The following is a 14216-nucleotide window of genomic DNA, read 5'->3' on the forward strand; positions in this document are numbered from 1 at the left end:
ATGCGATTTCAGTATGCAACAATGCACCTGTCGCCTGATATAGTAATTAATGAACATTTTACTACCTATTAAATGTAATCCATATAAATTTATATTTTTTAAACTGCATTTAAATCGTATTCCTTAGATGTAATTGCAGTAGCGGTAACATAAATCAAAATAATAATAAGTTATATACCTAATCGTCCTAATCAGTCAAATTGATTTTTAATAGGTACTTGCATTCAATAAAATTTCGCGGAATAAAAAAATTGCTTACATAAACTATCCACTATAAAAATAATATTTTGTAAAGAAACATATCAACCGTTTTAATAAAAATAAAGAGTGCTCTGAAAATACATAAAAAAAATTGAAGAATTTCGTCTCTTATGTGTGTGTGTGTCCCTTCAATTATTCGAACACTACCGGTATTATTCATGTGATATTATACATATATATAATTAATGTATTATTAAATTATCTCTGACGCACATTTACGGATTTACTATCCCATACTTATATGAAAAATGACAATTAACATCATATAGCTCTTGGCTCGTAGCAATAATAAACAAAAAAAAAAATACTACGTAAAAATAGATAACGTTGAACCTATTCTTGTTATAATATTATAAAACGTCCTGTTTTCAACATTATTATTTTTTCTGTAAAAGACTGAAAGCACTACTGTCAATGGGACTGTGTATAAATGTATTTGTTAAAATTTAGATTTTAGTCAAAGACAACGACGACGTTGGTACCTACCTAAATACCTAATGGTCATCGTCTATGTTATATATTCCTTTTATTTTTAGTTTTTCTACCCATTATGGGCACTAAATAACTATAAAATAAGATTTGGTAAGAGCCCATATGAAGCATGGCACATAGTCGCGTCATCCTGCAAACCAAAGGAACATCAATTGTCGGAAACATAATAACTAATAGGTGTATGCTTCTTAGTTCTTAGGATTTAGAAAATTACTACCTAATTGATGTTTTTTGCCTACAACGTCTAGTGTGGTAACATGTATTTGCTCAATATATTATAGCTTATAACTATAGACATATTACGGATATAAAATCATGGTATTATTGTAAAGTATAAACTATGCGATATCAGCTTTCGAAACGAACGAATAAATCAGTTTCATAATATGCATGAATTAGTTGTATTAAACTAATTACTTAAATTATAGGGACTTAAGATGTACTAGTTTGAAAGTTAGAACTACATTTTATTCAGCGAAAAAAACTTAACTCTTCGCTTAACGGTTAACAACTTTTACTGTAGAGTGTAGGTAGCTAATTTCTTGTTAAATTTTCTAGATTTTCAATAAATTGTTGACATACTTGGACAAGTTGACTGCCCGCGTTTTAGGTCAAGTTAAATTCGGTTACTGGAAGTTAATAATTTTCGCTTTCCCGAGTGTTTTATAGTGCCATAGTGGTTTTAGATAAAAAAAAAAAAAATACTAAAAACAAAATTTGAAGTTAACAATACGTTTTCAGAGACAATCTCATATCCGTCTTTTAAAACTATGCATATTGTGCATAATAAAAAGTTACAAGTTTTTTTTTTTTTTAAAAAGTAAAATTAATAAATTGTGGTACTTAAAATTTATCAAGAAACACTTTAATTGTTCAAGAATGGATATGATGATTTTATTTCCAAAATATTATAATAATTATTTATAATTTAGTATAATATATAGTAATAGATAATTCTGGTAAGATTTATTGTAATTTTTCATATTATGTAGATTTTAGGCATGTTTTACGATTTTGAAGTCGGTTTTTTTAATTTATCTATTGTGTGCGGCTTTCAAACTTTAACTTAACATGAGAAAACTATTAATAATTAAATATTTTATATTTATTAGTTATGTATGAATCTTGTTATTACTATTATTCATTTTAAATATGTATAGAATCTATTGGATTTTGAAATTGAAAGAACATTAAAATGTCATTTTTGGTTCTAAAAAAATATTATTAAAGGTTTCAGTTCCAAGATTTGGTTCCACTGATTTTGGTCTTCACTCCAAAGTTACACTTTTTACTGCAAATCTGCAAACAACTTAAAATATAACTAAAAAGGTATACGTCACTAAATATTATATTGTTAAAAGTACTTAACTCATAGACCATATTATTATTCAATTATTATTTTTACAGTTGAAACATATTCCAGATGAATTATCACACACAATGTACTTACAGAACTGTTTTTTTTTTCAAAACGTATTATATCTCTACGATTTTAATAATTAATATTTGTTTGTCGAAACGTTTTATCGAATGTATTTAATAATTTGTTGAGGAGCAAATACTGTAAAAAAATGATTGTGTAGGATAGGTAGGCAGGTTTTTTTGTTCCTTTTTCTGCGAAAGAATGTTAACGTGTGAATGCATTAATTCATTTTCAAAACAAGTATTTCCAAAACAGATTTAAAAAAAAAAAGAAAAGAATACTGAGAATACCTCATATACATATAGGTATATCATTTTTTTAACTATCCATTCGTTACTTTGACAGGGAATTTTAATATAACATCTAAGCCCAACCATGTATTATAATATGTATAATATATAATAGATAGACCTACCTATTAAACTTGTATATATAGTTGTACATAACTAGGCGCACGGTTTAGGCTGTAGTGTGTGTTTCTTGGAAGTGTATAATATTACTTTTAAACATAAACCAGTTTTTCTTTTTGTATACCTATTAGAATAGCCAATAGGATAAACTTGAGGTATCTAGTAATATGTAAAAACGTAAGACAAAGACCTCGGAAGACCGTGGACGGCAATGGCGCTCTTATCGACGCATCGTGTGTCTCTCAAGCCGGTATTTCGAAAGTTTTTATGTATTATTTTTTTTTTTTTATGCATACAGTATACTCGCGCCTATAAAATACATCCAAAAAAATACTGGTTTTTGTATATGCACCTTCGTATATGCAGATGCAACTCCGCGCATAGGTGTAGTATAAATAAAAATATGGGTGCGACTATATTTATATATATATATATATGAAAATGGAAATGGAAATCATTGTCACGCATGTTCTCAGAAATCCGATTATCTTGATTTTTTTTTTCATTGAAATAGTTCATAGCGGAGCAGGTTTTAAACCTATGTTTGATTAATTTATTATTATTATTTTTAATAATCGACAAAGATGCACATAAATTAGCAGTTATTATATTTCTCATAATATTTCTGTATAAATTATTTTGGTGTTAATGAAAATTAAACAAAGAAAACATAGCCACATATTTAGTACTATATAATATCCTCTATACAATTATAACTATAAACATTAAACATAAGGTCAGAAGATACATATTGTACAATTATAGATCTAATTGTCGATGTTTCCATCGACTAATTTGTTGCTAGTTCCACACCATGATAGTAAAACGTGCTATAGTTTAAATGGTGATGACAGCAAATAATACTATTATAGTGTATATTGTAAATAGTATACATACATAGGTAAACTATATATAAGTATATAATACAAATATACTTTTCAATTTATAGGGATTAAGCAGTCGAGTCTGATTTTTTCATACTACAATAATTTTTTTTTTTTATAAAATGATTATTCTTATATTATAATTTGGCTTAGATTTTTCGAATTGCAGTAAAAAAAAGTCTGGAGTAAAAAAGGCTGAGGCATAAAAGTCCGCTGTAGAAAACTCTTAAACCTAAAAAGTTCGGTATAATATATAACAATATTAAAAAAAAATAGCTTATTTAAGTATTTAACTATCGTCAAAAAAATAATATATTTAAAAAAATTCCGTTAGGTACCTATAACAATAGGTATAACAATATTTTAAATAACAATTTAAAAAAAAAAAATCAATAATTATGTCGAACTAAGCAATAGACAGTACCTATTTGATTATTACATGCAGTCAAAAGTTAAGCAGCATTCATATTTTAGATTCTGAACGGAGTGATGAATGTATTGATTTTACAATGATGTGTGTATTTTTTTTTGTTTTGTTTTTTTTTTTTGTGTATCTGTTTACAGCATAATTAGTCGAAATAATGCTTTAATTTCAAACTTCGGGGGTGGTTTCTGATGGCAAAATGAATATCCTTGGTGCATTATAGAGGAAAAAAGTAAACATTTTCCAACAGTTTTCAAAAAAATCGAGAAAAACAAAAAAAAAAATGACCGAAAAACGGGAATTTTTACACAAAACCAGCTTTCGACCGAATCGATTTTTTTATATGGTTGTGATTCAAAAACTAATCACTGTAAATACTTGAAATTTTCACCAAATGTTTATATTAGTGTTCTCTATATACAGTTAAATTTTCAAAAATTTTTGACTTTTTTTTAGTTATTTATAGACCACTGGAATTTTCGATTTTTATGCGAATTTTTTTTTGAAGTGTCGGTAAAAAAATTTTGGATGACCAAAAACACTTGAAAATTTAATACAAGGTTCCTTATGAGTTGTTCTTATTGTAGCTAAAAAAAATTAAAAATCGTTAGTCACAATTTTTTTTTATAAGCGTTTATAGTTCAAATTTTTACGAAATCTGTCGAAAAAGCGAAAATTTGCAAGTAATTTTGAAGTTGAAAAATCATAAAAATTTTTGTGTTAATAACTAAGAATTGAAAATACAACACTAAGTTTTCCATAAGTTTTTCTTCAAGTATCTATAGAGAAAACTCGAAGCATCATTATAAGAAATGTTTTAAGTGCGTTTGAATTTTAAATTTTTACGAAATCGCGTAACGATAATGATTTATCCTCAAACGATTTTAAATATTTGTTATTTTTCAAAAATTATAAGTCGTAGATACTTGATAATTTTACCAGTTATTTAGATTGACATTTTCCTTACATGATTTAATTTTCAAAATATTTTGAGTTTTTTTGAGCTATTTATAGACAACTGAAATTTTCAATTTTTCTGAAAATTTTTTTTTGAAATGTCGATAAAATTTTTTTGGCCCAATCAAAATACTTGAAAATTTTATACAAAGTTCCTCATATGTTATTCTTATAGTGATTAAAAAACTATAAGAATACATAGGTACAATTTTTTTTTATTAGCATTTGAAGTTCAAATTTTGACAAAAATTCGTAAAAATTATGAATATTTGCAAATTATTTCGTAGGTATAATTCATAAAAATGTTTATATAGGTAACTAAGAGTTGAAAATTTAATACAAGATTTTTTATGAGTTTAGCTTACAATAATTATAAAAGAGCTTAAATTTTAGTGTATTCAGGTCATTAAAACATAAACCACATTTTTCACTAACCACTGGAAATTATATCCTAGGCTGACAAATCATCTTCGTTCAGAATCGTTTTTCGTATACAACGATACCTACCATTGCATTCAAATTTAACCTACCCTAGTTCGAGATCCGCCCCACCCCCTAATGTACAGCAGAACGGTACCCACTTGCCCGCTTTTTTAAAACTTATTTGAAATTAATTAGTAAATTAATTAAATAACATTTAGTAAACATTAGGTTTCAAATATTTTAATAAATGAATAACGTATTACTAATTACTTTCCTTTTCATCATTAAATTATAAAATAAGTCTTACCAAAAGTAAATATTTATTTTTTGATATTGCTGATATTGGTATCTACCTATAAGATTATTTATTAATTTCGTCAGGTAAATCATTTTGTTACAATTTATATTAATACTAATTGGAAGTTTAATTGTGGATCACGACGTATTTTTATTTTACCTAATAATATGTACCGGACTTTTTAACCACAGACTCTTTGGTAGTAGGTATACCAGATTTTTCTACAGGTCATTCAACAATTATATGTAAACATTGTAAACGCGCAATTTTTGTGAATTCAAAGTTAGTAAGATACAAATTTTATTCAAGAGCTCAAGACGGATTAGGTACTATTTTAATTACAACATTTAATTTTGTATGTTGTATACATTATAAAGAGTGCATAATGCATTTAAAAAACTTTTTTTGTTTTTATATTTTATTGCATATATTTGAGGAAGGATGGTTATGGATTTGATGTTATATATATTGTCATTGTTAGTGTAAATTTTTCTATTTTTAAAACGTGTATATAACTAAGTGCAACTGAAGGGAATTCAATTTGACTTTTTGATGAACAGACGTTCCAAGTTCTTAGTCATCGATTTGACGTTGAATGCAGTTTCCTATTTTTAAATGTCTCGCGAGTCGCGATCGAATTATATATTGCATGCTATACGATATGGCAATATGCATATAATAAATAAGGTCGGTGACACCGGTCTAAAATCTTATATCTGCTGCAGCACAGTTTGATGATTAAAATATAATATAATAGTAATATTATATTATAGTTAATAAAGAAATAAAAAACGATTTCTCAAGAATACTGCGGTTGGGCTTTTTTTTTTTGTTTGTAAGTGTAAAATAATTTAATCTGTTCTTCGAAAAACATTTTGGACTGGTTTTGGATTAATTTCATATATTTCATATGTAAACGACGACCGGTAAAAGACTTTTCTAGGAAACTATGGATACAAATTAACATATTCAATATACTTACAAGTCCAAACACTTCAGCGTGTTATACCGCGTAGGTGCATTATAAATGTTTCTTAGTAATCGAGAAAAAGAAATTTTTTAAAATGAGATTTTTGATTTCACGATCTGCCCGTATATAGATATTGTAGAGTGCAAGATGTGTAAGACATACCTCTTGAGTCGTAATTCGAGGAATTCCGTCCATATATACTTTAGCAGCCCTATTTTTTTTTTATCTAGGATTACATAATATTTCGTTTAAATGCACATCGCACCGTTGTCGTCATATTATTATTCATCTGCGACGATGACAATAAATACCCACGTAAAATAATACTGAGTTTAAAATTTAATATTATTTAAAATATATATTATATAGGTTAAGGGAAAAAAATCAATTTTTTTAGAAAATATTAAATATGTTTAATATGCGTAGGTATAAAAATCAATAAAATATGTACTTTTCCCGTAAAGTTAACGAAATATGCAAAATTTGCATTTTAAATTTATCATCGTATAATTCGGATTTTTTGCTTGGTCTGTTATAAATCGAGAGCGTATAGAACAATAATATGCAACTCTTCCGAACCATATGTATAAGATATTTAGTCCATATTGGGCACATTCTACATTTTTGGAATCATCAAACGTGATCAAGTTGATATTTTTATTATGTTTGGATCTTGTGAATTTTTATAGTCTGAATGAGTGCAATGGAGTATATTAAAATAAGAAACCAAAAACAAATTATGACGTATCATTTAAGAATATTCAATTATTAATTGTATTTATATAAATACTGATTTGATCATAAAAGAGTAATATAGGTAAGTATAAAAAATGCCCGCCTTCACTGACAAAACAAACAAATTTTTTACATGCCACTGGCTTATTCTGTATAGATGAGCTGCATGGTAGACTATAAATACATAAAGGAACTTAAACAGTTAGCGTGACATATAATGTGGATAGATTAGACGTTTGTCTAAACGTATAGATTTTATAAAGCAATATAGGTATATGTCTGGGCACGTATGTCCTAAGACATATTTTTAACATTACAGTTTTGGTTATACAAAAGTTTAGTGAAATTTAATAACTTTTTCCTTTTTTGAGCATCTAAAGGTTACCTATTTGCTCATATTAATAATTATTTATCTATATAAGTTTCAATTACACATTACGATTTTTTTCTTTATTATATAAATATAATTATTATAGATTATTCTAAAATGTATAAAACATAAGCTATCGATTTGTCTGCATGACAAGACTTATCTTATTTTAATTGTATTTTAAATGTCCATTTTAATTTAATTACTTGTATATTAAACGGCAATTACTATCATTGACACTATTGATTGTGTTTCTAATACCTACATACTTAAATAGTATAATAGGTATAAAATATAATTATGATTTGTAATTTTTTGATCGTATGTTTTAATATTATTCTGCAATCGATTATAGATGCTGTCAATATTTTCCCAGTACCTATATTACGCCATTGCGGAGACTATTTACGCACCGAGACTATAGACAATCAATACCTATTACAAAGTAAAATAATAATATTATAATACTATATAGGTTGAATGTACACCACGTAAGCGTTATTTTCACTCGTACGATTGCTGATTACACATAGGTTTAACTGTAATACAATAATGATTAGGGCGTATTGCGTATATTATACCTACTTATATGTATATTTATACATATTGTAATATTATTATATGGATAAACGGTTAATATTATAACTAACTATAGTTTCATATGATGCGTACGTATTATATTTTGTTAATAACAATAATTCGATTTAAAAAATTGAACATTGATTGATACATCCATATATATCATTATATTATAATATACTACAGTTTATCTGTATACTACTTCAATACTAATAATTAATATTATTATTCAGTATAATAATAATTTAGAGTAATTGTACCTGATACAATCTAGACGTCTTTGTATAATACCCTGGTTATAGTACTGTATAGGTACATTTTAGTAGATTTCAGTCAGTGTATAATAACGCAATTATTATTTACATAATAATAATAATATTCAAGTATCTATATAAAGTTCTGAAGTAGCAAGTAGCCATTGCGCAGCTCTGAAATAGCGAAATCTCAATCTTTGGCACGAGTGCATGCGACTGCATAAAACACAATGTCATATTATCATATTGTTATTGTGCTATTTATTTTTCACGCAGACACGAGCAGCTGCTGTCAAATGTCAATAACGTAACGCAATGTAACTGTTTGCATTTATAAATACAGATGTATTATTTTCTCAATAACTTTATATATGGCCCGATAGCCTACTGTACATTGTGTTTTGTGTTATAAAAATGTCTACCGTATTATACGCAATATATATTATATTATTATAGATTATAGTAATTTTGTTTTAGCGAGTGGGCGTCAACGTCCAAAACCAATATTATACAACTGACTAGCGTTTGATCGACAGTAAAAAATTAAAAATATATCTAATACATTTCTAGAAAACTATAAATGATTTAAAAACAAAATCAATATTTTTACGACAAATCCCAAATAAAAAGCAGCGCGTACTCGCTTTCGGCAGGCATAAGCATTTTTAGTTATATGCTCAGATCACGTTATGACAAAAATTTGTGCACTTACCTGAGTTACCTATAATTGAATTTATACGCAGTTGCTACAATTAATTGTAAAAATGTATCATTATGAGTGTGCTATATGCTATACTCACACGTATTGTCTCTGTCTAACAAACATATTATTATACAACATAGAACAGCGTTCAGTATATAGAGTCGATTTTATGTTGTTGGCGTTGATATTAGAACGAAATGTCCTATTATAAAACTTAAAGGGAAGAATAGGTATTTCCTGTTCGTCGATTTTTTTTTTTTATTTTATTTTAAAGCTAATTATATGGACGTTTTAATATTTTACTTACCTACTATATATTATTATGTATATTATTTAATACATATATGAACATTTTTATATTTTTATATTTTACTTACCTACTATTATTAGTATTTAAGTAATTATACTTTTTTTCAATAATTTATCAATACCTTAGCACTTATAACTGCTAAGACATAGCACTTCAGCAGCTTATAAGAATTATACTATTACATAGTTTATAATTGAACATTTCCTGTATATTATAAGTACTTATATGTATTCAAGAACTATATTATGTAAAAATTTCAAATTTGAAATAATTAACTATATTATAATAATATAATAATAAAAATATATTATCGATCCAATAGAATCTTACATTCCTGCCGAAAACATAGCTACCATTAAATAAAACATTAAAAATTAATTCTTTTTTTAAAGAAATGTTAAAAATAAAAAATTTATACACGTGCGCTTAGTTAACTATTTATAACATTACTTATATTAGGTTTCCAAAATAGAACTTAGGACGTAAAACAGATTTCTTAGTAATCGATGGTTATATTAAATTAATCGACCTGTCTGTGAAGTTAGCTCTCACCTCCACCCACACACTACACCAGACAATAGACACTAGACACACTGTAAGTTATGCTTAAACTTAATTTGCAAGTAACGTAAGTCATTAAACAATATTTTACAATAACTTAAATTACTATAGTTTCGATAATTTATAAGAATTTATTATGTAAATACTAAATAGACAAATAATAGCATTTTGTTAGTTTACATTGTAAGTAGTTCAATATGTTTAATGTTTGAACTATGCCTTATTGTATATTTATAATATCTATTTAAGTAGTGTAATGTTGAACTATCAGTCTATTAAAGTAAAACAAATAAAATAATTTGGATTTTTAACCTCGTATAAAATATAGACTTTATAGTTTATTCAGACATTTTGATAATTCTATAATATGATAACATTGTTCACAGTTTGACCGATATTGCCGATATCTACTTTGTATTTTTATAGTATTATGCATAAACGCATAGTATAATTTTAATTTTAAATAGACAGTTTATAATAAAATCGTTAATATAATTGTGTTGTTCCTAATTAATTATGGTAATTAAATGATGGCTTGTAAATTAAAAATGATATAAATAAAGACAATAAAGTTGTTGTATGATGACAATTGCTTTATGCTTATTATAATAGGTACCCTATATTATAAGCTTCACGATAAGAAGTTTGCAAATTATATATATATATAAACGTTAAATCGCCTGAATAAATTATTTTAAGATACTAACCAATACATTATCTATAATTTATACAGATATCACCGATCATTATTTTGTAATTTTGTACTTAAATAGTAAAACTAAATATGATTATAATACAATATAACATAAAAGTTAGAAAGTCACTAGCACAGATTATGTCGTTATGTCTAAAAGCAGTAATAAATTACTTAATTGGTACTTATTTGTTTAATATATTGTGACCTACAGCCTATGGGGAAATAAATATAATTCATTTATACTTAGTTAAAAAATATAATTCAATTAATGTAAAATATAAAATAAATGATGTAATATTATTATTAAACTAAATTATCTTACAAGGGTGTTGTATCCAAATTTTAATAAATTTGTTAATGATCGTTTTGTAAATTTGTGAAAAACTACTGGAAATGTGTAAACAAAGTAAAAATTTGAAAAAGAAAACTTTTTCTAAGTGATCATTGTATCCCATTAACGATGGTGACCATGGATATTCAGTTTTAGAAAGAGTACATTCAGAAGTACACAAATAGGAAGTTATAACGTCCGTGAATTTGACCCACCCACTTTTTACAAAATTGCTAATATTTGCTAATTATTCGCTGTTTTTTAGTACCTTTATGTATTAGGAGTTAATTGGAAGTGGATGGGTCAAGTTCATGCCTTCGTGAGACTAAATGTAGGTAGGTACTGCTTATAATAACACGCGAATCTTCTAGAACATCAAATTAGTTTATTAAAAACGTTCATATTCATTACGTCATGAATCCCAAAGTTAGATTTCTTATAAGACATTCTCTGCTAAAGTGTGTAATATACAGAGTGATTCAAATTATATTATTGCATACAGAGTGTTCAAGAGTAAAAAGTATTTATGATTAAATATTAAACCACAATAAATTAATAAAATATTATCATTTGAAAGCAAATTCACGCATATGATTATACGAATTAGCATAAAAATCTCATAAGATAGGAAAATACCACTTTTAGTTTTTACAAATTTTCCAATTTCCTGCCGATTTACCCCTTTTTTAGACTATTACGAAAAATACCAACATTAAAAAAATGAGGCAGATCAATCTAGGCGTTTTCAAGTGATGCACTTACTAATGAACAGCATTTAATTTTTATTTATATATAAATTATAAAACATTATATTAATTTTGTTTATTCTCAAAAAATGTATAAATACTCATAATATGAGTATTAACTATTATGTAGTAGTAGTAGTAGTAGTAGTATAATATATATTGCTGTAATGTCTAGTTTGTTTTTTCTTTTTTTTTTTTGAACGAGCTGTAGTATAGATATGGCAATCAATTTTATTGGTTCCAAGCATTCGTATTAAGATCTTGAATTTTATTATTGAGTTGTTTGTGTATTAGCCTCCTATAAATGGCTTACAAAATGTTCTGAATGATTGATACATAAATGAGTAATGCAAATGCATCTTTCAGGCTGTGATATGACTATATGCAATAGAGCTACGGCTTTCATGCATTCGTATATTTTTTCTGGTTAACATTTTCGTATGCAGAGTAAGTATACAATACAATGTTTGTGACCAAAAGCTCGAAGTTTATAGTGCATATTTTTACATTTCTATTTATCTAATACTACCGATATACTATTGAAAGTATTAATAGATAATACTTAATAGTATAGTCTCCGAAAAACTTTCTCTTGGAATTGGAATAATTAAAATTATTAGTAGGTACCCGTACCTACTTACATGTTTAATATGTGATCTATACCGGACCACATAATATTGATATTTTAAATGATGAGCAACTAGGTATCTAGGCACTAAGTATTTTTTTGAAGACTTATTATTATAATTGATTGTAAAAACAAATATAACACAAAACAGTATATTTTATTAAAAAAAAATCAATACTTTTGTACATAAGTACTGTAAATAGATAAGTGTTAAGAGTCAGTTATTATTATTCATTAAAAAGAATCTGTAATTAGCAATACACTCTTTGTACATCATTTAATAAATGTAAAAAAAAAATTAACTTTGTTAATAGATCGACACAATGTGTCTCAATCAAATAACATGACAAAATATTAACTGATTTTATCACTCACCATGGACATTCGGTCATTTGTGTATGAACATCGATTGTTGGGTCAAACGACTATACGTATGATATACGTAAATCACTCGGTTTTCGCTTGGCAGGTCACAAAAAACGAATACTAGATTATAATATTTTTATCTTAGTTTAACTTATAAAATTATAGTGGATGACGGTTATTAGTCCAGTGAGTCACATATGATTAACAAACATAATTTAGTTTGGATGATTCCTAAGTCATAATAATCTGCAATAGCCATACGATTTTCCTAATTATTTTTAAATTATGTGTACTGATAATACGTGACTACAAAAAAAAAAACACTAAAAGAAAACACATTTTAATTAAATAAATATACTTTTTTTTATTCAATACAAATTATCAATTTTTATACAATATTATGTATTTTATCATTAACTTTACTTATCATAGTGCATATAGGTCACTATAATTCTATTAGTATCACTATATCATTAATATCTTATTGTATACCTACATAAAAAGCAGTCTGCAGGACGATGTCAATAATATCACGTATGCCATTTTTATAATCATGAAATAAAAAAGTATTATGTACAATAAATAAAAAATATAATGAATAAGGTATAATGTATAGCGTAGTAGGTACCTATTTTATCTTATTAATACCACAGACAAGCTCTAGAGTATAAAATATCACTTAAGTATAAATATCACTCTCTGTATACCTACTAAGATATTAAAACGTCAATCATTTTTACACAGACACGCACCAACAAACTATATACTTATTATAGTACTTAGAATTTTCTAACAAAAAAATACAGACGGTTTTAATGTAATAAAAAATATATAATTTAGATAAACACAATTTTAATTACAGTTATTAACGAAATTATAATTAGAACCAATATCTAGTAAAATATACGATTTTTTTTTCTGTGATTCAAACCATACACTATATTTTTATTTTTTTATCTCAAGCCACTATGTTATATATTTTAAACTTGGATTACATATATCTAACCAATAAATACTATTAAAAGCAAGCATGTGATTAAGTGGTTTATATAATTATTTTAAACTGTCTTTTTATGGTACAATCATGACAAAGGGTTATATATTATTTCATACTTGGATATCCATCGAAAAAATGATATAGGTACAACGATACACGAAATGTTCACCAATGTTTAAAAAATAAATAATAAATTGGTGATTGCACCATTGTCAAAATTCTGTAGGTACTGTGATTTGAATATTACGATCGATATCTATAAATATTTTGACTTTTGTGGCCTTCCGTTCCACATTCAGTATGATTTTATTTAAAAAAATGCATCAACATCCTGGATGCAATGATAATCACGAATAAGTGCTACAGACTATTAACAATAGAAAAAAAGTTATCTGCT

Source organism: Aphis gossypii, chromosome X, assembly GCF_020184175.1.
Source record: "Aphis gossypii isolate Hap1 chromosome X, ASM2018417v2, whole genome shotgun sequence".
NCBI classification, from domain to species: Eukaryota; Metazoa; Arthropoda; class Insecta; order Hemiptera; family Aphididae; genus Aphis; species Aphis gossypii.